Below are 27,636 nucleotides of genomic sequence, written 5' to 3' on the forward strand. Positions count from 1 at the left end.
CACTCCCTCTCGCTCCGCTAATGAGCTCCTCCTGTTACCCAAAGTTGACTCGAGGGACCCACTGCAGAGCCCGGGGTGGCAAAGAATTCTCTGACTCAGGCTCTGACTTGGACTCGGAGGGGCAAAGTGAGCAGGAAAGGGATCTGCAAAGCTCACCTCCTCTTGGCCAAGGCGGCCTCGCGCTGGGGAGGCGGCTCCCGCGCTGCAGCCCCGGCTCCAGCGCCCCGCGCCGCCTCCGCTGCGGGTCGGGAGCGCGCGTCTCCGCCGCACCTGGGATCCAGGAACCACTCGCCTGGCCCTGGGCGGTGGGAGGCAGCGGCGGCGGCGCTCGCGCACCTCGGAGGAGCCAGGAGCCGGAACCAGGGCCAAGCCCGCGGGCCGGGGCGAGCCAGCCGGTAACCATGGGCGGGACAGGGCGACCAGGGCCGAGCAAAGCCCCGGAGCTGGGTGCGGGGCGCGTGCAGCTTTGGTCAAGGCAGGGCTTGCTTGGGTTTGGGGGCAGTCTTTAGTTTAGAGGGGCTGGAGAATGGGGTGGGAGGAGGAGAACTGGGGTGTGAGGACGCCCACGGGAAGAGTGTGGACCCCGTGGAGAGCACCAAGTTTAAAACCTTCCCGGCAGCCCGCTGATGTGCGTGTGGACGCCGCTGGGCGTCCGAAAAGCCTGGAAGCGGCGGCGCTCGGGGCTTGGGTGGGCTTCCTCCCCTCCGCTGGGCCCCAGCGCCCGAGGCACACCATTTCCCGCTGGTGAGAAAACTTTCCTTGCTGCGGCCCTCCTGCCGCCTTGGTGCCCTGCAACTAAGAGAGCCCCCCTGGGCTGGGGAAATGTGCTGGCTCCTGGCCCCGGGCGCCCCCCATCCCATGCATTGGGCAGGGTTCTCAGATGATCCCTGGCTTGACAGTTGCTCATTCATTTTGTTTGGACTGGGGAGCCTGCTCGCAGGTCGTGTTACTGATTAGAAGGAAATAGGGGTTTTACACTTTCCCCGCCGCCCCACCCCGCAACCCGCCCCCGCTCCCCCGCCCGCCCCGCGCCCGGTGCCCCGTGCCCCGTGCCCTGTGCCTTTCCCATCCTTTCTGTGTAATTAATTGAGGAAGGCAAAGAGTAGTCTCTGCAGAAACCTGTTTGGAGGCGTTGTGGTTTTCACAGCATGTTAGATGGCACAGAATCTCAGCCACTACTCTGCATATTTTGACAACAGTGAAACACTGGTGTTTTGAAGGCAAAGGAAGCTTGAGGGAATGTGTCCAGGGAGAGGAGAGAGGGGAACTCTCATGCATAAATTAATTCTTACGAAAACCCCAAAAGTAAACAGTAGTATTTTCAGTTTGCAGGTGGAGAAAATTAGATTGCGATATTAAATACGTTTTCCAAGGTGACTCCCCCAGTTAAGTAATAGTGGGGAGTAGGGGTCTGGAAGCTAGGACTGAGAGTCTAGTTTCCTTTAGGTACATTGCATGGGGTACACAGCCAAGAACAGGTGCAGGAGAGTGACGTGGGCCTGCAAGGATAAGGTCAGGAAAGCCAGAGGCCACTATGAGCTGGGGTACCCACAGGGAGTTTTGTTCTTATGAGGAAGATCATCCAGTGTTTATGGAAGAATAGATGATATTAACAGGTGATAGGAAAAGGAAGAGTTGCTTTCAGTCTGTATCTTTCTTTTCAAAATGAGAAGGCCAGCCTAAACCCTTTAAAGAGGGTCTCAAAGCCCGAAACTGGACTGGATTGTTCAAAGCCCAAATGGCAGACGTCCTAGAGTAATGAAAGCGGTTACAGTCATCTTTGTGCAGGTATGAGAGATGAGAACGGACCCAGGAGACTTTTCAAACGAGGGAAACATTGAATCCTGGCAACATTCTAGAACAAATTCTTTAAGATAGCTCAAAACTACCTAGGGAAGCATTTACAAAGACTTATGCCAAACCAACTCCCTTCCCTTTTCTAGCAATCTACTGGGCTATAGATCAGGGTGTGCTGTATCCATTATCTTCAAATGTGGGCTATGACTCATTAGGCTAATGATCAGTTTAGTGAGTTTCAAATAGCGGTTTTTAAAACATGAAAGCCAAGAGGAAGAAAGATAAGATATCAGAGTGCATTGCAGGAGCAAGGGAAAGTACTGTTTTGTGAAGCGCGAGCTGGTGATGCATGTGTCCTGTTCTGCGTTGCTGATCCTGCTGCCTCTGCGTGAGTGTTCATACCCATCGCTAGCTGCCCCCTTTCAGCCTTCTGAGCTAGCCCCACTCTGGTCACAGTGGGGGTCATCTTTTACCTTGCAGATTATGTCATCAACATATTCTGGAAAGGTGTTCACTTCCTCCTCCCCATTTCTCTTGGCCCCCAGATGCTGAGGTATTTTGCCAATCAGAATTCATCTCTGCATTATTTATCTGTGACCTTTTTTTGATAGCTACAGTTCATAGATAACTTTTATCAAACATATTAAATTAGTTCAAATTGTATAAAGAGAATATCACATCTGTCCTTTTTAGCTTTCAAGGGAAATGTTTTCGTTACTTGGAGTACAAAAAATATTGGAAGAACAATATTCTTATGATGTTTGTGTAATATATTTAAGGAACTATTATTATACCAAGCTATGATATTTGGAAGATTACCAGATAATGCCTCATTGTGTCATTTGCTGTCTAGTCTTTTTTTTTTTTTAATTTTTCTTATTTTGGCTTTTTTTCCTAAATGAAATATCAAGGTAGATATATGAGAACCTCTCCATAACTCTTGAACCCACTGGTTACTTCAAGAGTATGAGGGTTCATCATGCAAAGGAATATGAAGAAATGTTTAAATAAACAAAATGAAAAATAAGATGAGGGTTGAGCAAGGAGGCTTTGTTGAGTAGATTTACTTCCTTCATCCCAAAGCTAGTGATGGTGTGTCCGAAATTGGTGGGTTCTTGGTCTCACTGACTTCAAGAATGAAGCCACAGACCCTCGCGGTGAGTGTTACAGTTCTTTTTTTTTTTTTTTTTTTTACAGTACAATCTCTTTTCTTTTTATTTTTTTTTTTATTTTTATTTTTATTTTTATTTTTTTTTAAATTAAGCTTATTTATTTCTTTTTTTTTTCTTTTTTTTTTCTTTTATTATTATTATTATTATTATTATTATACTTTAGGTTTTATGGTACATGTGCGCAATGTGCAGGTAAGTTACATATGTATATCTCCCAATGCTATCCCTCCCCCCTCCCCCCACCCCACAACAGTCCCCAGAGTGTGATGTTCCCCTTCCTGTGTCCATGTGTTCTCATTGTTCAATTCCCACCTATGAGTGAGAATATGCGGTGTTTGGTTTTTTGTTCTTGCGATAGTTTACTGAGAATGATGATTTCCAATTTCATCCATGTCCCTACAAAGGACGTGAACTCATCATTTTTTATGGCTGCATAGTATTCCATGGTGTATATGTGCCACATTTTCTTAATCCAGTCTATCATTGTTGGACATTTGGGTTGGTTCCAAGTCTTTGCTATTGTGAATAATGCCGCAATAAACATACGTGTGCATGTGTCTTTATAGCAGCATGATTTATAGTCCTTTGGGTATATACCCAGTAATGGGATGGCTGGGTCAAATGGAATTTCTAGTTCTAGATCCCTGAGGAATCGCCACACTGACTTCCACAAGGGTTGAACTAGTTTACAGTCCCACCAACAGTGTAAAAGTGTTCCTATTTCTCCACATCCTCTCCAGCACCTGTTGTTTCCTGACTTTTTAATGATTGCCATTCTAACTGGTGTGAGATGGTATCTCATTGTGGTTTTGATTTGCATTTCTCTGATGGCCAGTGATGGTGAGCATTTTTTCATGTGTTTTTTGGCTGCATAAATGTCTTCTTTTGAGAAGTGTCTGTTCATGTCCTTCGCCCACTTTTTGATGGGGTTGTTTGTTTTTTTCTTGTAAATTTGTTGGAGTTCATTGTAGATTCTGGATATTAGCCCTTTGTCAGATGAGTAGGTTGTGAAAATTTTCTCCCATTTTGTAGGTTGCCTGTTCACTCTGATGGTAGTTTCTTTTGCTGTGCAGAAGCTCTTTAGTTTAATTAGATCCCATTTGTCAATTTTGGCTTTTGTTGCCATTGCTTTTGGTGTTTTAGACATGAAGTCCTTGCCCATGCCTATGTCCTGAATGGTAATGCCTAGGTTTTCTTCTAGGGTTTTTATGGTTTTAGGTCTAACATTTAAATCTTTAATCCATCTTGAATTGATTTTTGTATAAGGTGTAAGGAAGGGATCCAGTTTCAGCTTTCTCCATATGGCTAGCCAGTTTTCCCAGCACCATTTATTAAATAGGGAATCCTTTCCCCATTGCTTGTTTTTGTCAGGTTTGTCAAAGATCAGATACTTGTAGATATGCGGCATTATTTCTGACGGCTCTGTTCTGTTCCATTGATCTATATCTCTGTTTTGGTACCAGTACCATGCTGTTTTGGTTACTGTAGCCTTGTAGTATAGTTTGAAGTCAGGTAGTGTGATGCCTCCAGCTTTGTTCTTTTGGCTTAGGATTGACTTGGCGATGCGGGCTCTTTTTTGGTTCCATATGAACTTTAAAGTAGTTTTTTCCAATTCTGTGAAGAAAGTCATTGGTAGCTTGATGGGGATGGCATTGAATCTGTAAATTACCTTGGGAAGGATGGCCATTTTCATGATATTGATTCTTCCTACCCATGAGCATGGAATGTTCTTCCATTTGTTTGTATCCTCTTTTATTTCCTTGAGCAGTGGTTTGTAGTTCTCCTTGAAGAGGTCTTTCACATCCCTTGTAAGTTGGATTCCTAGGTATTTTATTCTCTTTGAAGCAATTGTGAATGGGAGTTCACTCATGATTTGGCTCTCTGTTTGTCTGTTATTGATGTATAAGAATGCTTGTGATTTTTGCACATTGATTTTGTATCCTGAGACTTTGCTGAAGTTGCTTATCAGCTTAAGGAGATTTTGGGCTGAGACAATGGGGTTTTCTAGATATACTATCATGTCATCTGCAAACAGGGACAATTTGACTTCCTCTTTTCCTAATGGAATACGCTTGATTTCCTTCTCCTGCCTAATTGCCCTGGCCAGAACTTCCAACACTATGTTGAATAGAAGTGGTGAGAGAGGGCATCCCTGTCTTGTGCCAGTTTTCAAAGGGAATGCTTCCAGTTTTTGCCCATTCAGTATGATATTGGCTGTGGGTTTGTCATAAATAGCTCTTATTATTTTGAGATACGTCCCATCAATTCCTAATTTATTGAGAGTTTTTAGCATGAAGGGTTGTTGAATTTTGTCAAAGGCCTTTTCTGCATCTATTGAGATAATCATGTGGTTTTTGTCTTTCGTTCTGTTTATATGCTGGATTACGTTTATTGATTTGCGTATATTGAACCAGCCTTGCATCCCAGGGATGAAGCCCACTTGATCATGGTGGATAAACTTTTTGATGTGCTGCTGGATTCTGTTTGCCAGTATTTTATTGAGGATTTTTGCATCAATGTTCATCAAGGATATTGGTCTAAAATTCTCTTTTTTTGTTGTGTCTCTGCCAGGCTTTGGTATCAGGATGATGCTGGCCTCATAAAATGAGTTAGGGAGGATTCCCTCTTTTTCAATTGATTGGAATAGTTTCAGAAGGAATGGTACCAGCTCCTCCTTGTACCTCTGGTAGAATTCGGCTGTGAATCCATCTGGACCTGGACTTTTTTTGGTTGGTAAGCTATTGATTATTGCCACAATTTCAGCTCCTGTTATTGGTCTAATCAGAGATTCAACTTCTTCCTGGTTTAGTCTTGGGAGGGTGTATGTGTTGAGGAATTTATCCATTTCTTCTAGATTTTCTAGTTTATTTGCATAGAGGTGTTTGTAATATTCTCTGATGGTAGTTTGTATTTCTGTGGGATCGGTGGTGATATCCCCTTTATCATTTTTTATTGCATCTATTTGATTCTTCTCTCTTTTTTTCTTTATTAATCTTGCTAGCGGTCTATCAATTTTGTTGATCCTTTCAAAAAACCAGCTCCTGGATTCATTTATTTTTTGAAGGGTTTTTTGTGTCTCTATTTCCTTCAGTTCTGCTCTGATTTTAGTTATTTCTTGCCTTCTGCTAGCTTTTGAATGTGTTTGCTCTTGCTTTTCTAGTTCTTTTAATTGTGATGTTAGGGTGTCAATTTTGGATCTTTCCTGCTTTCTCTTGTGGGCATTTAGTGCTATAAGTTTCCCTCTACACACTGCTTTGAATGCATCCCAGAGATTCTGGTATGTTGTGTCTTGGTTCTCGTTGGTTTCAAAGAACATCTTTATTTCTGCCTTCATTTCGTTATGTACCCAGTAGTCATTCAGGAGCAGGTTGTTCAGTTTCCACGTAGTTGAGCGGTTTTGAGTGAGATTCTTAATCCTGAGTTCTAGCTTGATTGCACTGTGATCTGAGAGACAGTTTGTTACAATTTCTGTTCTTTTACATTTATTGAGGAGAGCTTTACTTCCAAGTATATGGTCAATTTTGGAATAGGTGTGGTGTGGTGCTGAAAAAAATGTATATTCTGTTGATTTGGGGTGGAGAGTTCTGTAGATGTCTATTAGGTCCGCTTGGTGCAGAGCTGAGTTCAATTCCTGGGTATCCTTGTTGACTTTCTGTCTCGTTGATCTGTCTAATGTTGATAGTGGAGTGTTAAAGTCTCCCATTATTAATGTGTGGGAGTCTAAGTCTCTTTGTAGGTCACTCAGGACTTGCTTTATGAATCTGGGTGCTCCTGTATTGGGTGCATATATATTTAGGATAGTTAGCTCTTCTTGTTGAATTAATCCCTTTACCATTATGTAATGGCCTTCTTTGTCTCTTTTGATCTTTGTTGGTTTAAAGTCTGTTTTATCAGAGACTAGGATTGCAACCCCTGCCTTTTTTTGTTTTCCATTTGCTTGGTAGGTCTTCCTCCATCCTTTTATTTTGAGCCTATGTGTGTCTCTGCACGTGAGATGGGTTTCCTGAATACAGCACACTGATGGGTCTTGAGTCTTTATCCAGTTTGCCAGTCTGTGTCTTTTAATTGGAGCATTTAGTCCATTTACATTTAAAGTTAATATTGTTATGTGTGAATTTGATCCTGTCATTATGATGTTAGCTGGATATTTTGCTCGTTAGTTGATGCAGTCTCTTCCTAGTCTCGATGTTCTTTACATTTCGGTATGATTTTGCAGTGGCTGGTACCGGTTGTGCCTTTCCATGTTTAGCGCTTCCTTCAGGAGCTCTTTTAGGGCAGGCCTGGTGGTGACAAAATCTCTCAGCATTTGCTTGTCTGTAAAGTATTTTATTTCTCCTTCACTTATGAAGCTTAGTTTGGCAGGATATGAAATTCTGGGTTGAAAATTCTTTTCTTTAAGAATGTTGAATATTGGCCCCCACTCTCTTCTGGCTTGTAGGGTTTCTGCCGAGAGATCCGCTGTTAGTCTGATGGGCTTCCCTTTGATGGTAACCCGACCTTTCTCTCTGGCTGCCCTTAACATTTTTTCCTTCATTTCAACTTTGGTGAATCTGACAATTATGTGTCTTGGAGTTGCTCTTCTCGAGGAGTATCTTTGTGGCGTTCTCTGTATTTCCTGAATCTGAATGTTGGCCTGCCTTGCTAGATTGGGGAAGTTCTCCTGGATAATATCCTGCAGAGTGTTTTCCAACTTGTTTCCATTCTCCCCGTCACTTTCAGGTACACCAATCAGACGTAGATTTGGTCTTTTCACATAGTCCCACATTTCTTGGAGGCTTTGCTCGTTTCTTTTTATTCTTTTTTCTCTAAACTTCCCTTCTCGCTTCATTTCATTCATTTCATCTTCCAGGGCTGATACCCTTTCTTCCATTTGATCGCATCGGCTCCTGAGGCTTCTGCATTCTTCACGTAGTTCTCGAGCCTTGGTTTTCAGCTCCATCAGCTCCTTTAAGCACTTCTCTGTATTGGTTATTCTAGTTATACATTCTTCTAAATTTTTTTCAAAGTTTTCAACTTCTTTGCCTTTGGTTTGAATATCCTCCCGTAGCTCGGAGTAATTTGATCGTCTGAAGCCTTCTTCTCTCAGCTCGTCAAAGTCATTCTCCGTCCAGCTTTGTTCCGTTGCTGGTGAGGAACTGCGTTCCTTTGGAGGAGGAGAGGTACTCTGGTTTTTAGAGTTTCCAGTTTTTCTGCTCTGTTTTTTCCCCATCTTTGTGGTTTTATCTACTTTTGGTCTTTGATGATGGTGATGTACAGATGGGTTTTTGGTGTGGATGTCCTTTCTGTTAGTTTTCCTTCTAACAGACAGAACCCTCAGCTGCAGGTCTGTTGGAGTACCTGGCCGGTCGTGTGAGGTGTCAGTCTGCCCCTGCTGGGGGGTGCCTCCCAGTTAGGCTGCTCAGGGGTCAGGGGTCAGGGACCCACTTGAGGAGGCAGTCAGCCCGTTCTCAGATCTCCAGCTGCGTGCTGGGAGAACCACTGCTCTCCTCACAGCTGTCAGACAGGGACATTTAAGTCTGCAGAGGTTACTGCTGTCTTTTTGTTTGTCTGTGTCCTGCCCCCAGAGGTGGAGCCTACAGAGGCAGGCAGGCCTCCCTGAGCTGTGGTGGGCTCCACCCAGTTCAAGCTTCCAGGCTGCTTTGTTTACCTAAGCGAGCCTGGGCAATGGCGGGCGCCCCTCCCCCAGCCTCGCTGAGGACTTGCTGTTTGATCTCAGACTGCTGTGCTAGCAATCAGCGAGACTCCGTGGGCGTAGGACCCTCTGAGCCAGGTGCGGGCTATACTCTCCTGGTGCCCCGTTTCCTAAGCCCGTCGGAAAAGCACAGTATTCGGGTGGGAGTGGCCCGATTTTCCAGGTGCCGTCTGTCACCCCTGGAAGGGGAACTCCCTGACCCCTTGCGCTTCCCGAGTGAGGCAATGCCTCGCCCCTGCTTCGGCTGGCGCACGGTGCGCTCACCCACTGACCTGCGCCCACTGTCTGGCACTCCCTAGTGAGATGAACACGGTACCTCTGATGGAAATGCAGAAATCACCCGTCTTCTGCGTCGCTCGCGCTGGGAGCTGTAGACCGGAGCTGTTCCTATTCGGCCATCTTGGCTCCTCCCCCCCGAGTGTTACAGTTCTTAAAGATGGTATGTCCCGAGTTTGTTCCTTCTGATGTTCGGACGTGTTTGGAGTTTCTTCCTTCTGGTGGGTTTGTGGTCTCGCTGGTTTCAGGAGTGAAGCTGCAGACCTTCACGGTGAGTGTTACAGCTCATAAAGGCAGTGCAGACCCAAAGAGGGAGCAGCAGCAAGATTTATTGCAAAGAGGGAAAGAGCAAAGCTTCCACAATGTGGAAGGGGACCCGCGCGTTGCCACTGCTGGTTCTAGTAGCCTGCTTTTATTCCCTTATCTGATCCCACCCACATGCTGCTGATTGGTCTATTTTACAGAGAACTGATTGGTCCGTTTCACAGACAGCTGATTGGTCCGTTTTGACAGGGTGCTGATTAGTGCATTTACAATCCCTGAGCTAGACACAGAGTGCTGATTGGTGTATTTACAATCCTCTACCTAGACAAAAAAGTTCTCCAAGTCTCCACTAGATTAACTAGACACAGAGCACTGATTGTTGCGTTTACAAACTTTGAGCTAGACACAGGGTGCTGATTGGTGCATTTACAAACCTTGAGCTAGACACAGAGTGCTGATTGGTGCATCCGCGAACCCCAAGCTAGACACATATGGAGTGCCGATTGGTGCATTTACAATCCTCCAGCTAGACATAAAAGTTCTCCAAGTCCCCACTAGATTAGCTAGACACAGAGCACTGATTGTTGTGTTTACAAACCTTGAGCTAGACACAGATTGCTGACTAGTGTGATTACAAACCTTGAGCTAGACACAGAGTGCTGACTGCTGTGTTTACAATCCTTTAGCTAGACATAAAAGTTCTCCAAGTCCCCACCAGATTAGCTAGACGCAGAGTGCGGATTGGTGCATCCACGAACCCCAAGCTAGACACAGGGTGCTGTTTCGTGCATATACAATCCTCCAGCTAGACATAAAAGTTCTTCAAGTCCCCACCTGATTCAGGAGCCCAGCACTTTGCCTAGTGGATCCCGGGCCAGGGCCACGGGCGGAGCTGCCCCCCAGTCCCGCGCCACAAGCCTGCACTCCTCAGCTCTTGGGTGGTTGATGGGACCGGGCGCCATGGAGCAGGGGTGGTGCCCATGGGGGAGGCTTGGGCAGCGTGGGAGCCCACCACGGGGTGGGGGGTGGGGGGCTTGGCTCTGGCATGGCGGGCTGCAGGTCCTGAGCCCTGCCCCATGGGGAGGCGGCTGAGGCCCGGCGAGAATTTGAGTATGGTGCAGGTGGGCTGGCAGTGCTGGGGGATGCGATGCCCCCTCTGCAGCTGCTGGCCCGGGTGCTAAGCCCCTCACTGCCCAGGGCTGGCGGGTCCCACTGAGCCTGCGCCCACCTAGAACTCGCATTGGCCCAGGGAGCGCCGCTTGCAGCCCAGGTTCCCGCCCGTGTCTCTCCCTCCACACCTCTCCGCAAGCAGAGGGAGCCGGCTCCAGCCTCGGCCAGCGCAGAGAGGGGCTCCCACAGTGCAGCAGTGGGCTGAAGGGCTCCTCAAGCATGGCCAGAGCAGACACCGCGGAGGAGGTGCTGAGAGTGAGCGAGGGCTGCTAGCACGTTGTCACCTCTCAATGGGGCCATTTGAGGGTGAGTTGAGCTGTCCATGTGCTTCTTGCATTTGGGGCTCACACAGGGGCCTAGGTGGCTGGATCACTCACCTTCCCAGAGTTTGTTGGGCAAAGGATGTCTGAAGATGATCTGGAAGCCAGATGGGGCCACATGGGAGGAAGGGCTGGCCTAAGGGCGAGGGCGCCTGGCAGCAGAAGTAGGAATGAGCAGCCAGCTGAAGGAAGGTGAGTATTACTAACACACCCATGTGAGGTATGAAGATAGTTAATTCAGTCCTGTCCTCCTGCTTTGATCTTGGAGTGATGTGAAACTAGCTAGCAGTTGAGTGGATGGTGGAGAAATAGAAAAGTTTACCTTCCCCCAACCTGAGCAGGAGACCAGCATGTAGCAGGACATTGCAGAAATAGGGCAGATTCATGTTATAATGGGTCAGAGTTTCTTTTGTTTCCAAAGATTAGACATTTTAATTCTTTTAGGTTTTTATATTTCTTATTTATTTATTTATTTATTTATTCATTTGAGACAAAGTCTCACTGTCTGTTGCCCAGGCTGGAGTGCAGTGGCATGATCACAGCTCACTGCAGCCTCAACCTTCTGGGCTTAAGTGATCCTCCCATCTCAGTCTCTCAAGTAGCTGGGACTACAGGCACAGAACACCATGCCCAGCTAATTAAAAACAATTTTTTTGTAGAGACGTGGTTTTGCTATGTTTCCCAGGCTGGTCTTGCATTCCTGGGCTCAAGTGATCCTCCTGCCTCCATATCCCAAAGTGCTGGGATTACAAGTGTGAGCCACTGCGACTGGCCTCTTTTGGGACTTTGAAGTTGTTGCATGAGCAGAAACATCATGAGATCTACTCAAGTATTTGTTTTAGGGCAGGGAAGATGAATCCCTTGAGTGTATTTTAAGGAGCAATAGAAAACCAAAATACAGTTGACATTTGAGCAGGCCCCGCAAGTTGTGCCAGCTCAGAGTAGGTAATATATGCTTGGGTTAAAATTAAGTAGAGTAGCAATCTGTGTTTATTGTTACATTTACTTTTGACAAAGGAAGACTTAGAGGCAGAAGCAGTTAGAAAAGAAAAGAAAATGTTTACTTCCCCAGAGTGCAAAGGAGTCAGGCTTTATAAGACTGGCTCATCAAATAAAATCACAATAAATACTCGAAAGAAAATATTCCACCAAATTACGAAAGTTCTCCATTTACATTAGTCTGTTGTTGATGATTGAAAACAACTTTCTTACAAAATTATCTATTCCTAAAAGTCGTGACTTGTTTTCAGACATCAGCATAGCAAACAATCAAGGGAAAAAATGGTTTCTTTAAGGGAGTGAGATGTGTTTGAAATTTTATTTTGGAGACCAACTTTCAGGCAGGATGATCATGTTATTTTTTGCTTCATGTCAGGGTACAAAGTGATTTTTTTTGCTTGACTGGAGTATGACAAGTGCTTAGTCCTATTGGAGAGGGGGAAAGTATGCATTTTCCTTGCAATCATGATTCTGTCACTTATAGTATTGTTGAGATATGAGGTAAAAAAGCAGAAGTTGAGACTAGCTTTATGAGATGCTAAAATTATATATGTTAAAATCTGAGTTTAATTGTTGCTCATGTTTCTGTTATCAAGACCTGTGTAATTTTTGCCTCACTAGAGAACATTAGTAAAATTTCATAACCCTTCAAGTGAAAATAGTTTGTAAGCTTCAAATAATTCTCCTGCAAGGTGCATTTGTTTTCCTCTTGCATGTCCTTGGTAATAGCAAAAACAACAATCACTGGAAGGCAGAGCAGGCTGAGGGAGGGGCTTCTTCAGGATTAGTTTTGAAGTTACCTGGTTTAACAAGAGAGAAAAATTAGGAGCTGAGTGAGAGAATGTGGTTGTAAACATTTTCTATCCTTCTACAAACCTTTGTATAGATTATTTCAAGAAATATAATTCTATCTTCTGTTGGGAAAAAAAGAAAGAAGAGAGAGAAAGAAACAAATTTAAGATCAACTATATAATATAAAACCTACACCATATTCCTACCAGTGTGATATGGTTTGGCTGTGTCCCCACCTAAATCTCATCTTGAACTGAATTCCCATAATCCCCATGTGTCATGGGAGGGACCCACTGGGAGGTAATTGAATCAGGGAGTCGGTTGCCTCCATGAGTTTCATGAGATCTGATGGTTTCATAAGAGGCTTTCCCTCTCTTCACTCTGACTTCTCCTTGCTGCCGCTATGTAAAGAAGGATGTTTGCTTTCCCTTCTGCCATGATTGTAAGTTTCCTGAGACCTCCCTAGGCCTGCGGAACTGTGAGTCAATTAAACCTCTTTCCTTTGTAAATTACCCAGTCTCAGGTATGTCTTTATTAGCAGCGTAAGAATGGACTAACACTATAAATTGGTACTGAGGTAGTGGGGAGCTGCTATTAAAGATACCAGAAAATGTGGAAGCAACTTTGGAACTGGGTAATGGGCAGAGGTTGGAACAGTTTGGAAGGCTCAGAAGAAGACAGGAAAATGTGGGCACGTTTGGAATTTCCTGGAGATGTAGAGGGCTCAGAAAAAGACAGGAAAATGTGGGAAAGTTTGGAACTTCCTAGAGACTTGCTGAATGGCTTTGACCAAATACTGATAGTGATATGGACAATGAAGTCCAGGCTGAGGTGGTCTCAGATAGAGATGAGGAATTTGTTGGTAACTGGAGCAAAGGTGACTCTTGCTATGGTTTAGCAAAGAGACTGGTGACATTTTACCCTGCCCTAGAGATCTGTGGATCATCAGAGAGATGATTTAGGGTGTCTGATAGAGGAAATTCCTAAGCAGCAAAGTGTTCAAGAGGTGACAGAGCATAAAAGTTTTGGAAAATTTGCAACCTGACAATGTGGTAGAAAAGAAAAACCCATTTTCTGGGAGAAATTCAAGCTGGCTGCAGAAATTTGCATAAGTAACAAGGAGCCAAATGTTAATTGCCAAGACAATGGGGAAAATGTCTCCAGGGCATGTCAGAGACCTTTGCAGCAACTCCTCCCATCACAGGCCTGGAGGCCTAGGAAGAAAAAATGGTTTTGTGGGCAGGGTTCAGGGCCCCCCTGCTGTGTGCAGTCTAGAGACTTGGTGCCCTGCATCCTAGCCATTGCAGCCATGGCTAAAAGGGGCCAGAGTCTACAAAGGGGCCAAGGTATAGCTCAGGCTGTAGCTTCAAAGGGTTTAAGCCCCAAGCCTTGGCAGCTTCCGTTTGGTGTTGAGCCTATGGGTAAACAGAGGTCAAGAATTGAGGTTTGGGAACCTCCACCTAGATTTCAGAGGATATATAGAAATGCCTGGATGTCCAGCCAGAAGTGTGCTGCAGGGACAGAGCCCTCATGGAGAACCTCTGTTAGGGCAACGCAGAAGGGGAATGTGGAGTCAGAGCCCTCACACAGAGTCTCCACTGGGGCACTGCCTAGTGGAGGTCTGAGAAGAGGGCCACTGTCCTCCAGTCACCAGAATGGTGGATCCACTGATAGCTTGCACCATGCACCTGGAAAAGCCACAGACACTCAATGCCAGCTGTGAAGGCAGCCAGGAGGGGGGCTGTACCCTACAAAGCCACAGGGGTGAAGCTGCCCAAGGCTGTGGGAGCCCACCTCTTGCATAAGCATGACCTGAATGTGAGATATAGAGTCAAAGGAGATTATTTCAGAGCTTTAAGATTTAATTACTGCTTTATTGGATTTCAGACTTGCACGGGGCCTGTAGCCCCTTTGTTTTGGCCAGTTTCTCCCATTTGGAACAGTTGTATTTATCCAATGCCTGTACCGCCATTGTATCTAGGAAGTAACTAACTTGTTTTTTATTTTACAGACTGATAGGCAGGACTTGCCTTCTCTCAGGTGAGACTTTGGACTTGGACTTTTGAGTTAATGCTGGAATGAGTTAAGATTTTGGGGAACTGTTGAGAAGGCATGATTATGTTTTGAAATGTGAGGATATGAGATTTGGGAGGAGCCAAGAGTGTAATGATATGGTTAGGTTTTGTGTCCCCACCCATCTCATCTTGAACTGTAGTGCTCATAATCCCCATGTGTTGTGGGAGGGACCTGGTGGGAGGTAATTGAATCATGGGGGCAGTTATCCCCATGCTGTTCTCCTGATAGTGAGTGAGTTCTCATGAGAGCTGATGGTTTTATAAGGGGCTTTCCCCCTTTTGCTCGCACTTCTTGCTGCCGCCATGTGAAGAAGGATGTGTTTGCTTCCCTTTCCACCATGACTGTAAGTTTCCTGAGGTCTCCTTAGCCATATTGAACTGTGAATCAATTAAACCTCTTTTCTTTATAAATTACCCAGTCTCAGGTGTGTCTATTAGCAGTATGAGAATGGACTAAAAACTTCCACTGAATTATCCCAATGGGAGAGGAGAGTTAATCCTTATTTCTAGGATTCTGAAGCAGAGGCCAAACGTGGCAGGAGCAAACATTTATTTGGTTCTTACAGTTTACTCTGTAACATATCTGCACTTATTTAGTATAAAACATAATCCTCCAGGTCTTGTATTATTGATGCTCCAGGAAGATGAACCAGGTATGCCCTGAGACTCTGGGGACTATTTGGGACCCTTAGACCTAGGCAAGCTGAGGGACACTACATTCTTGCCCTCACTTTATAAAGCCCCTCTTTTCTGGCCAGGCCCCTCCCTGAAAGATGAGGAGGCTATGGGGTGCCTTGAGCCTGCACTGCCCTTGCACCCCAAGCTCTGGTTTGCTTGTAATTGATTGTCCTGAGGTTGCAGTGGGTGCAGTAGGTGGAGAAACTACAAGAGCCACACATCCTAGTTTAAGAGCCCAGGCCTCAGAAGATAAGATGGTCATTAGAAAGTTCAGCTTTTCTACTGCTCTGTCTCAAGCTCTTAAATAAACCACTGCTTTAGCTTCACATTTCCATTTCTGTGGAACAGAGCTGGAAATACCTGGTACTTCTCCTTTTCACTTGTTTGCTAAAAGAATGGTTCAGCTCAGGACCATAATAAATAGTGTGTGATATGATGTGTGCTGTTTGGAGACAGATACCACAAGCCAAAAATACAAAGTAGTCTTGTTTGGCAAGTCATCCTCACAGTGATTTAAGACACGGCCAGTCTCTCTTCTTAGTCTTATTGTGCCAACTGTTTCAATAACTCCACTAATTAGAATTTAAAGAGTGGTTGATTCCCTGGTATTCTTAAAATGGTCTAATTTGAAAGTTTAAAATCTTTAACGTTTTAATTCACCTAGTCAGGCCGTTTTAGAATAGCAGCTATATAAAACAGTATGAGGACTCAGTGAGAGGCCAAGTCTAGTCTTTGGGGAGTCTGATGTATACTTTCTTGCTACTAAAATGAGAGATTCAGATAATCCACGTAATGGGATTTGAGAGAAGAGAGAGATCCTCATGTAGTGAAATAGTTGGAGAGATCTCCTTGGAGGAAGTAGTATTTGATCCCTACCCTCAAGGGTAGACAGGAATCTGGAGAGGAGGGAGAGGAAGTCCAGCTTGCAGGTGGAACTGAATGGGCAAAAGCTCAGAGGACCATTTTGAGGGTTCCCCCACTGCAGGTTCCTGTACCATCATGAGCCCTCCCTTTTTTAATGGCCCTGTTGTTTCTACTGTCTATGTCTTCAGGCTTTTGTGTTGTCCCTTAAGCTGTGTGTGTGTGGGGGGGTGAGGGGTGTGGGGTGAGTGGGTGGGTAGGTGTATTTGAAAGAATGAAGTTCATTGTGTGGGAGAGGATAGTTTGAAATACAAGCCTGAATTCTTTAAGAGCACAGTCCACAGTCCACAGTCCTTGACTTTTTGATCTCTACTAAATCTTTCATGGTTAAGTAACAGTGTTTAAAATATCCTTGTTGATCTGAATGGACTCATAATAATTTTAGTATGTTCAAAACTAGTGCTCTTTCTCTGTAAAGGGCATATTTATGAGAACTTAGTAAATGTGTTTGCTGAAGACGGCGTGTAGTGGGATAGATTAATGACATTTTGTAAATGTTTTCTTTTCAAAATGTATTTATTTTTTAGTTATAGTTAGAGTGATTGGTACAAAGTAAGTCATTTTTAATGGACTTCCTAGGACAGTTTAATTAGTTCACCAAAGAGAACATTGTTTTCCCCAAATTAGTTTCAGCACCTGTATTAATTTCCTCGGGCTGCCATAACAAAATACCACAGACTGGGTAGCTTAACCTGCAGGAGTTTATTTTCTGTTTTCTTTTTTTGAGACGGAGTTTCGCTCTTGTTGCCCAGGCTGGAGTGCAATGGCACAATCTCGGCTCACCGCAAGCTCCACCTCCCAGGTTCAAGTGATTCTCCTGCCTAAGCCTCCCAAGTAGCTGGGATTAAAGGCATGTGCCACCACACCTGGCTAATTTTTGTATTTTTAGTAGAGACGGGGTTTCTCCATGTTGGTCAGGCTGGTCTTGAACTCCCGACCTCAGGTGATCCACCTGCTTTGGCCTCCCAAAGGAATTTATTTTCTCACAGTTCTGGGGACTGGAAGTCCAAGATCAAGGTGCTGGTCACATGTAGGTTTCCTCCGATGGCCATAAGGGAAGCTCTGCTCCAGGCCTCCCTCCTTGGCTTGTAGCCGCTGCCCTCTTGCTGCCTTTTCACACAGTTGTCCCTCTGTGCATGGGCTCCCCTTGCACAGAGAAAGAGCACTATGCCCTTCACAGAGAAAGAGCACTAGTTTTGAACATACTAAAATTATTATGAGTCCATTCAGATCAACAAGGATATTTTAAACACTGTTACTTAACCATGAAAGGGCTCCCTTTTCTCTGTGTGTCCTAATCTTGTCTTCTTATGAAGATATTCTTCAGAATGAATAAGGGCCTCATTTTAACTTAATTACCCCTTTAAAGGCCCTATGTCTAAATACAGTCAAATTCTGAGATACTGGGTGCTAGGGCTTCAACATATGGATGTTGGATGTGGGGACACAATTCAGTGCATACAGCACCTTATTCACATTGTAATACAGTCCGGGCTCCACACCCGTGGGTTCCACATCCATGGATTTAGCCAATTGTGGATGGAAAATATTTAAACAAGAAAAGGATAGTTAACTAGATTTCAACAAAAAAAGGATTCTGAACGTGCACAGACTTTTTCTCCTTGTAATTTATTCCCTTAATAATACAGGATAGCAACTATTTACATAGCATTTATATTGTATTAGGTATTATAAGTAATCTAGAAATTATTTAAAGTATACCAGAGGCTGTGCATAGGTTCTATGCAAATACTACATCATTTTATACTAGGGACTTGAGAATCTCTGGATTTTGGTATCTGAGAGGTCCTGGAACCAAGCCCCCACAGATGCTAAGGAATGACTTTATATATATACACAATGAATGATGGTAGTGACGCTGGACATGCTGGACATCGGGCAGCCAAGATGAACTTGAATATGGTGTTGGTGGAGCTGTCAGGTACAGCTGATGAGGCTGCGAGGGCAGAGATCCAAATCTGCACTGAAACCCTGATGAAGGCCCTGGAGTAGGCAAGCCTGCCCCCAAGACCTCTGTGCTCTGGAGCCACCTCCACGAATGACCTGCCCCCAGCTGTCACCCTTCATTAAAGATGAAGAAGCCTGAAAAAAAAAAAAAGTATACACACAGGCTGGGCACAGTGGCTTACACCTGTGATTCTAGCACTTTGGGAGGCCAGGGTGGGTGGATCGCTTGAGGCCAGGAGTTTGAGACCAGCCTGGCCAACATGGTGAAACCCCATCTCTCCTAAAAATACAAAAATTAGCTGGGCGTGGTAGTGCACGTCTGTAATCCCAGCTACTCAGGAGGCTGAAGCATGAGAATGGCTTGAGCCCAGGAGGCAGAGGTTGCATTGAGCTGAGATCACGCCACTGCACTCCAGCCTGTGTGAGGAGCAAGACTCTGTCTCAAAAAAAAAAAAGTATATACAGACACACACACACAATGTGTATGTTAACGTGTGTGTGCTTTCACATGCATGTGAACACACATACACACCCATAATACAAATAGATACAGACCACTGAGTTTGTGATACAAGTGAAAAGCAACTTGGTATTTCGTTAAGTTACAGAATCATAGATCTGGAAGGACTTTCACTACATCCCTTCTGGTTCTTTTCCTTTGTTTGTAAAAGGGGTGAGTATTTCAGCCATAATAGGTAGCTCTCATGTGAATGCAGTAGGCAGAGGCAGTGTCATGCGAACCGCCATGGAAGTGTCTGCTTGCTGTGAAAATATTGATGTCAGACTGCTAGCCCTCCTGTCTTGCAGAGGACTGCCTTTATTGTGAAATTATATCTTCTCTACTTAGAGGGTGTTTAAGATAACTGTCTACAAAATGATAATTGTTAATAATAGTTGTTTTTTTAAAATTTTCCTTACTTTGCAAAATAAAAATGCTGGCAACTCTGTATTCCAGGTCCATGAAAACTGGCTGGTCTCTAGAAAACATTCCCCAGAGACTGGATGGAACCAGTTTAATGAAATTAAGGTGCTTCCTTTTTGTCGTTGGGAAGCTGCTAATTTTCAGTGTAATCCATGAGAAGGACCTGAAAGCTTTGGAATGATAATTTGTAGTGGACTTCTCCTGAAATGAATTGGGCTAATGACAGGTACAACAGAAGGTAAAGCTTATAAAAAGGAGAATTTGGCTGGGCGCGGTGGCTCATGTCTGTAATCCTAGCACTTTGGGAGGCAAAGGCAGGCAGATCACGAGGTCAGGAGATGGAGACCATCCTGGCTAACACGGCGAAACCCCGTCTCTGCTAAAAGTAGAAAAAATTAGTTGGGCATGGTGGCACGCACCTGTAGTCTCAGCTACTTAGGAGGCTGAGGCAGGAGAATCACTTGAACCCAGGAGGTGGAGGTTGCAGTGAGCTGAGATCACACCACTGCACTCCAGCCTGGGCAACAGAGGGAGACTCCATCTCAAAAAAAAAAAAAAAAAAAAAGAGAATTTGGGAAGTGGCTAGTGTGTTTCCAGGATTGGTCAGGGTGAGAGGACCATGAGCTGGCAAAGCACACATATTCTCCCACCTGTGTGTGACTGTCAGGGGTTGAAAGGGATGATTTCTCACAGCTTAGGGGGAGTATTCCTTTTACGTGAAAGGGAATCCCCACAGGGCTGCTGAAAAGAGCAAAGCTGGATCCTTGAAGGTGGACCAGGGAGGAAGGATCCACACAGGGAGGGGTGCTCAGATGTCTCAGCACCCTCTGTCATCCTCTGGGGTTCTCTTTTGCTTTAGAGAGTTCTCATTACCCCCGCCCCCTCAAGTGCTGTGATTTGGAAGCACTGCTTCTTATTATTTTTTAAAAAATTATTTGTATTATTTAATTAATTAATTTATTATTTTTGAGACAGCATTTTGCTCTGTCACCCAAGCTGGAGTGCAGTGGCATGATCTCAGCTTACTGCAGTCTCTGCCTCCCAGGTTCAAGCAATTCTTGTGCCTCAGCCTCTCAAGTAGCTAGGATTACAGGCACGCACCACCATGCCCAGCTAATTTTTGTATTTTTAGTAGAGACGGGGTTTTGCCAGGTTGACCAGGCTGGTCTCGAACTCCTGGACTCAAAGAAATCCACCTGCCTTGGCTTCCCAAAGTACTGGGATTACAGGCATGATCCACCAAGCCTAGCCTAAAAAAAAATTATAAACAATATTAGAACTTTTTTGTATTTTGGTTAAAAATGCATAATATAAAATGTACCATTTTTGAATGTACAGTTCAGTGGCATTAAATATAATTACATTGTTGTACAACCATTACAACTATCCATTTCCAGAACTTTTTCATTATCTCAAACTGAAACTCTTTTACTGGTAAATAACAATTTCCCATTTCCCCACCCTTAGCTCCTGATAACCACCATTCTATTAGGTTGGTGCAAAAGTAATTGTGGTTTTTGCCGTTAAAAGTATTTGCAAAAACCACAATTATGTTTGCACCAACCCAATACTTGCTGTCTCTAGGAATCTGGCTATTCTAGGTACCCTCATATGTGTAGAATCATGCAATATTTGTCCCTTTGTAACTGTCTTATTTCATTTAGCATAATGTTTTCAACATTCATCAATGTTGTGGCATGTTTCAGAACTTCATTGCTTTTTAAGGTTTAATATTGCATTGTGTATATACAACATTTTGTTCACCGTTCATCTGTGATCAGACACTTGGGTTGTTTTGACCTTTTGGCTATTGTAAATAATACTGTTATGAACATAGGTGTGAATAAATATCTGTTCAAGTCTCTGCTTTCAGTTCTTTTGTGTATATATCCAGAATTAGAATTGCTATATCATATGGTTATTCCATGTTTAAATTTTTGAGAAACTGCTATACTGTCTTCCACAGTGGCTGTACCTTTTTACCTTCCTACCAGCAGTGCACAAGGGTTCCAGTTTCTCTATACCCTCACCAACACTTATTTTCTGATTTTTGATAATTGCCATCTTAATAGGGTGTGAAGTGGTATCTCATTATGAAGCATTTCTTTTTGATAGTTGATTCTTTGACTTGACAATAGTAATTTAAAGCATGCTTTTCCTAACAGTTTAGAAATAGAGCAAAAATAAAATAGTCATGGGAACCCAGAAAACCTAACTGTAATAAAAGTGGCTGGCTTGGTATTCTACTGATGCCCTCAACTTGCCTAGAATTTTTTGAAGTACAGACCAAGAAAAGCAAGGTCTAGAAAAGGCGAGAGTTAAGCCTATGCCTTTCCTGTGATGGGGAACCCAACTCAACCATGATAGCATGTTGTGGTGGCAACCATTGACATTGGAATACAGGATGGCAGTCTAACACGTTGACACACTTGTAGTGGGGTGGAGCATTAGGGTCCTGTTTTATCGTATTATTATAACTCCCTTGTCCTGATTCTACATTCACCAGCTAATCTTCTGATCTTAAATTTTGTTTCCCAGACCACGTAAAACATGTGCTGTGGTCAGCTTGGCCATTGTTTTCCTTATTCAACAAATGGATATGCTCATTATAAATCATTCTGCTATGCTTGATTAGCATGACTGAGTCCATAAGGGCTTTCTCATCTCTGGAAAACTGAAAATTCAGCTCTCTGAATTTGTAGAGCCAGGGGCGGAGGTGCAGTGGCATCTCAGGGCCATGCCTCTTCTCTTCTCTGGAAATTTTCTCCAGATGGAGACTTTACAGCTTCTTTCCTGGTGTGTAACATGAAATTCTTGATGTCCAGCTGAAGACTGTTAGAATGGGACTAGTCTGTGGAGTACTACAGAGCCAGGAAACACTCACTTTAAAAATTACTTCTGGCTGGGTGCGGTGGCTCATATCTGTAATCCCAGCACTTTGGGAGGCAGAGGCAGTCGGATCGCCTGAGGTCAAGAGTTTGAGACCAACCTTGCCAACATGGTGAAACCCTTTCTCTACTAAAAGCACAAAAGTTAGCCAGGCATGGTGGTGCACACCTGTAATCCCAGCTACTAGGGAGGCTGAGGCAGGAGAATCGCTTGAACCCAGGAGGCCGAGGTTGCAGTGAGCTGAGATTACACCACTGCACTTTAGCCTGGGCGACAGAGGGAGACTCCGTCTCAGAAAAACAAAAAACAAAAAACAAAAAAAAAAAACCCAAAAAAAACTTACTAGCCTGTTTACTACTATGTAGGTGCCCAGGGCATAACAGGAAGATGTAGATTTATGAATCCAAACTGCTTGTCCCCTTTGAGACACCAGCTGGTGAAAGAAGGGTGCCCACTTCTTAATTAAGCATTTCTTTATTTCAGGTGGTGACTGAATATCTATCAGTGTAAAATATTAAGTCCCATTTCTATTTTTGGAAGTTGATCTTCTATTGGCATTGATTTTTATGTTAAGATGGAAGAAGTCTTCAGGCTTGGGAACACTTTTTGTTCGCTGTCTTGCTGCTGGAAACAAGTTGCTGATGTGCACAGAAGTAGGGATAGGCAGGAAATAGATACATCCTGAATTGTCTGTTAGCTGTCAGTCGTCATTTTTTGAGGACTGCTAGGTAATTGAGTACTTTCTAGGAAACACTAGAGAATGGCATAAAACTTGGCAGTGTAGAGAAATGTGGGAAGTATGCCCATATGAAAAGGAAGAGCCCAGCGTGCGTGCATTTGTTTGTGTGTGTGTACGTGTGTGTAATGTCTCTAGAATGAATTGAGTGGCCAGAGCATCAGACTTCAAAAGTAAGAGTCATACTCGAGTCAAAATAGTCGTGAGGAGGAGAAGACTACAAAGTTCGGGAAGCATGACCTTTTTTCTTTAATTGGAGGAGAGGAAAATCCACGCCCCAGGAAAGATATCACTGACTTAAAATGGATTCACAGAAAAAGAATCAGCAGACCTGGGAATTAAGTGAGAAGTGCCAGTAGAAGGTGGCGGTTCACGCAGACTCTATAAAAAGGAGAAGTAAACTTGAGAATAACACCATGTTACTGTTTTTAAAGTACTGCCCTGGGAGGACACTGTGGTGGCTTTGATTGAGAGGGTCAAGCATGATCTCTTGCTAGGAGGCGTTGCGTTATAGAGATGCTGTAAGAAGATCCAGCTGGCTCAGAGTGTGATTCATAACCTTGAAGTCTCTCATTTTCTGTGTGGCCCTACCCACCTAGACACGGGTAAGCTGTGTGCACCATTGTTCTGTGCAAGGAGGAAATTAAGCTTCTAAAGTTGTGATTCTGAAGTTACCACCTTGGGCTCATCAGCTGCCAAAGTGCAGCGTGGCTGAGCTTTATCTTTGGTTTCTCAAGTCTCTTTGCTGGAGGAGAGAGAGGGTTATGAGTCACAAGGGTGACTTCTGTATGTTGTGCGGGGGACAGTCATTCCTGGAAATAAGAGGAAGAAGGATAAGAACAGGTAACTGACAAGACCTTTCTGGCCTGGGCCAGAACAGAGGTTGGTGGTCCTGGGTGGCATGCCTACTTTTGGAGTTGGAGGATTGAAGAGGAAGGTGAGAAACTCATTGCAATTGGGAACTTTGATCATCTGACTGGCCATTAGGTCTTCCCCTGTACAAACTGGTCAGCATAGGTCTTTGGATTTGTGGCACTGGCTGGCAGTTTCTTTGAATGCCTTTGTAGCTGCGCTGTCAGTTGTGTGCATGTTTGTGTGGGGGCATGCTCATTTTTCAGGGTTTCTGGCACCTTTTGGATTTCTTCTTAATGTGCTAGTCCTGTGCCTGGGTTGGTGGTCACTTGTAAAACTCATCTGCTGATGTTTACCCCTTAAAATGGAAAAAAGGTGTCTAACTCCAAAGAAGCAGCCCCCTTAACATGCATACCATCGTAATCCACCAGGGATATTGACACAAAGACATTTATTCACTCTTTGAGAAGTTCTATGTCTGAGTACATCTCCTCAAATTCAAGGAGGTGGAGAGAATTGCTTGATCCATTTTTAAGAAGGTAGAGAGGGCTGGGTACGGTGACTCCACCTATAATCCCAGCACTTTAGGAGGCTCAGGCAGGCAGATCACCTGAGGTCAGGAGTTTGTAGACCAGCCTGGCCAACATGGCAAAACCCTGTCTACACCAAAAATACAAAAATTAGCTGGATCTGGTGGCATGTGCCTGGAGTCCCAGTTTCTTGGGAGGCTGAGGCAGGAGAATCACTTGAACTCAGGAGGCAGAGGTGGCAGTGAGCCGAGATCGCACCACTGCACTCTAGCCTGGGTGACAGAGCGAGACTCGCCTCAAAATAAAAGAAGGAAAAGAGGCCAGGTGTGGTGGCTCATGCATGTAATCCCAGCACTTTGGGAGGCTGGGGCAGGAGGATCGTTTCAGCCAGGAAGGTCAATGCTGCAGTGAACTGTGATCATACCGTTGCATTCCTACCTGGGCAATAGAGTAAGACCTTGTCTCAAAAAAAGGGGGGCGGGGAGGAAAAGAGAGTGCCCAGGAGTGGTGTGGGAACCTGGGTTGGAGCAGGAAAGATTGGATAGTCCAAAGAAGGGATGAAAGTGATGGGAATGTGGGTTAGAGAAGGGGTGATGGTTTAATGAGAGGTGTCTGGGCCTGCTCACCACGCTTTCTCTGTTTGGGTTTGTGATCTCCCCTCTTCCCCAACAATGGGCTGGCCTGGGCCACACTATCCTGTGCACACCTGGAAAAGGTAAGCTTCCTTTCAGGGCTAGCTTTGGGATGCAGTCCTAATCTTCATTTTTGCTTTTGTTGGCAATGATGCTTTCAGCTGTTCAAAAGAGCAATTTAGTCTCTCTCTCATGCTCCTGGAAGCTTGTTTAGGATATGTTTCCTGTCAAAGAAGTTATTTTTCATGACTCTAATTTTATAAAGAAATCTGACATTAAGAAAATCTTGGTGCGGAGAGGGTGGTTCTCAGGAGTGGCAGCCGTACAGAGAGCAGCTGCCCGTGGAGCTGCCGCTTCCTGCTGTTGTGTTCAAGAGAGAGCAGCTGCCGGCCTGTCAGCACTCCAGGGAGTGAGGCTCAGGGCCAGGCTGCCTCCCTCACTGCGTGGATGGCCGAGATCATGCACACTGTGGCGGGAAGAGCAGACTCGGGGGGCTGCTACTGGACATGCTGGCAGTTCCCAGCTTATGTTTCAGCAAAGCTTGGAGAATCATTGCTGGGCTTGGTAACGGGGACGACACAGAACACTTCCCTAGCACTGCCGTATGTTTGTTGTTGGTCTTTGTGCATCTGATGGCCTAAGCTGATTAATTTGAGGCTTGCATGAAAAAATAATGCCTCATGGACTTTTTCAACGGCACTAGGTGACTGCTTTAAAGAAGAGGTCAGAGGTTCTGTCCTCCAAAGCTATCTTTGGGATTCAAGAAGTGAGAGGAAAGAGCCAGTGGAGACAAATGCCCCTCCTTTTGTTTGAAGGCTACTCAGGCAACTGGTGGCTCTTGGGGAGAGCTGGTGTCACATTTCATTCTGCAGAATGAGAACCTCCTGTAGGCTGGCTCTGGTATTCACTCATTCTTGTCTCTCAGTGTTTGTCAGAACTTTGCTCCTCTCTTCCCACCTTCAGGAGTTTTGCACATGTAACTTTCATTACCCTTTGGTAATGCCCTTTAGTAATTCGTCCCTAAATAGTTCGTTTAGATGAAAGGGAATAGTGTAAGGGGGAGAAAAAGAAGGCACGTCTCTATTGTAGGATGGGTGGTTGATATTCCTTACAGTTAACTCTTACACAGACATATTTTATTGACTAGTTCCTGACCAGCCCCATGAGGGTGGTGTTACTGCTGCTTTCTGACTGGTCCTGTGGACCCTGGTAGCCATAGATGGGGGTCCCCACTGTGTGCTGACATTGAGAACTGCGTGGCCGTGGGAGAACAGCTCTCGGTTCTGTGGTGTGCTGAATAGACAACACCCTCCATCTTTATTTTCTTTATTCCTTTAAGTACTTTTCCCTATTTTTCTATTCCAGATGAAGTTTAGTGCCTCCCTCTGCTCTGCTATTATAGTAGCTGTAATGTTGATTTCTACTAAAAATGATATGATCAAACCAGACTTCATCTTATTTTCCTTAATAAAGAAAAAAGGGAGAGAAAGATTATCATTTTATTTTTGAGTTGGTAGAATAGGATGAATCCCAGGATGTAAATGTTGATCATTTTAACTTTTAAATGATCTAAACGCCTTTAAATAATTTTTTGTCATAGTTTTATTTATTTGTCTAGGCACCGTGGCTCACAGTTGTAATCCCAACACTCTGGAGAGTGAGGCAGGTAGATTGCTTGAATCAATCAATTAACCCTTGGTGCATTTGATAAGAATTGGCTGACCAGGGAGTTGGGTGTGTCTGAAGAACAAAGCAAGGCTTTTCTATTCAAGATCAGCATTTCTAATTAATAATAGTTGTGCTGCCTGCTAATATTTTTCTTAATTTTTCATGAAACATCACATTTAATTTTTATAGCAACTCCATGAAGTGGGTACCATAATCCCCTTCATGTTACTAGTGGGAAAACTGAAGCTCAGATTTTTTTTTTTTTCATGGCTCTAGAGCAGGGATTGGCAAACTTTTTCTATAAAAGACCAGAAAGTAAATATTTTAGGCTTTTTGGGCCCATCCTTTGAACAGTATGATGATGTGGGGTTGGAAGTCCATGTCTGGGATGGGAAAGTCCATGTCTGGGATGGGAAAGAAGGGGTAAGGGAAAGTGGAGAGTGATGCAGAAGTGGGGCAGAAGGGTGGTGGTGATTTTGCCTCAGCTTCCCTGAGGATTGTGCCCTGAAGGCAGTGGGGAGGGATGCGGGCGAAAGAAACCTCAGAAAGCTCTTGAAGCGGGGTGGCTTCAAGAATCTTGAAGCTCAAGATGACTGGTGACTGCTCAGTGAATCTTTGTTTCTGCTGATATTTCATTCAGATTTTCCCTTATGTTACTGCTATTTGTCACTTTGTCTTCCTTTCTCCATTATAAGGGAAGGTCTGTGGAGTACTGATCCGTCTCAGATATCTCTGCCCACCCCACAGTGTGCAGTGTCTTGCACACAGTAGGTGCTCGAACACAGTTATTGAACACAGGCTGCATTGACTTATCACCTTTGGCATCCATGCTGCGCAGTGCAACCATCTTCTCCCAAAGAAGTCAGGATTTTTTGGTCTAAAATAGTCATAGTTAACAAAGATACTTGGGAAATCCTGAAAATATGATAAATTTCAGGAGTAAGCAGTTGGACAAGTTGTGGACTTCTGTTGAGGATCTTCTGCAAGATCCACTATGCAACTTTTGCTGCCTGTTTTTCTTTATTCACTCCATTTTATTAAACTTAGTTTCCTCCAACCCCACTGGAAGCAAGAAAAGCAAACAAACAAACAAAACCTTAGGTTGCTTATTTCCATTGTTGCATAGTAGGTGTTCAATGGATACCCACTGAGCTAGTTCATTTCTGATACTAATTTGATTACTTCTGAACATTCTTTCTTCTTACAGAACTCTCCGTCCTCTACCTCCCAAATCCCACAAAACATCTCGCCTCCACACCTAGGCTGATTGCTGGGGAATGGTA

General features: G+C 44.4%; 1 protein-coding gene across 1 annotated transcript in view; it reads left to right on the forward strand.

The window, feature by feature from the left end:
- The first annotated feature begins 236 nt into the window (after positions 1-236).
- MRAP2 (melanocortin 2 receptor accessory protein 2) overlaps positions 237-27,636 on the forward strand; it is a 64,053-nt gene continuing 36,653 nt past the window's right edge. Inside the window, exon 1 of the mRNA XM_054491593.2 lies at positions 237-395. The gene's annotated coding sequence lies outside the window, so the exon portion shown is untranslated. The remainder of the gene's footprint in view (positions 396-27,636) is intronic.

The sequence above is a fragment of the Pongo pygmaeus genome, chromosome 5 (assembly GCF_028885625.2).
Source record: "Pongo pygmaeus isolate AG05252 chromosome 5, NHGRI_mPonPyg2-v2.0_pri, whole genome shotgun sequence".
Lineage (NCBI taxonomy): Eukaryota > Metazoa > Chordata > Mammalia > Primates > Hominidae > Pongo > Pongo pygmaeus.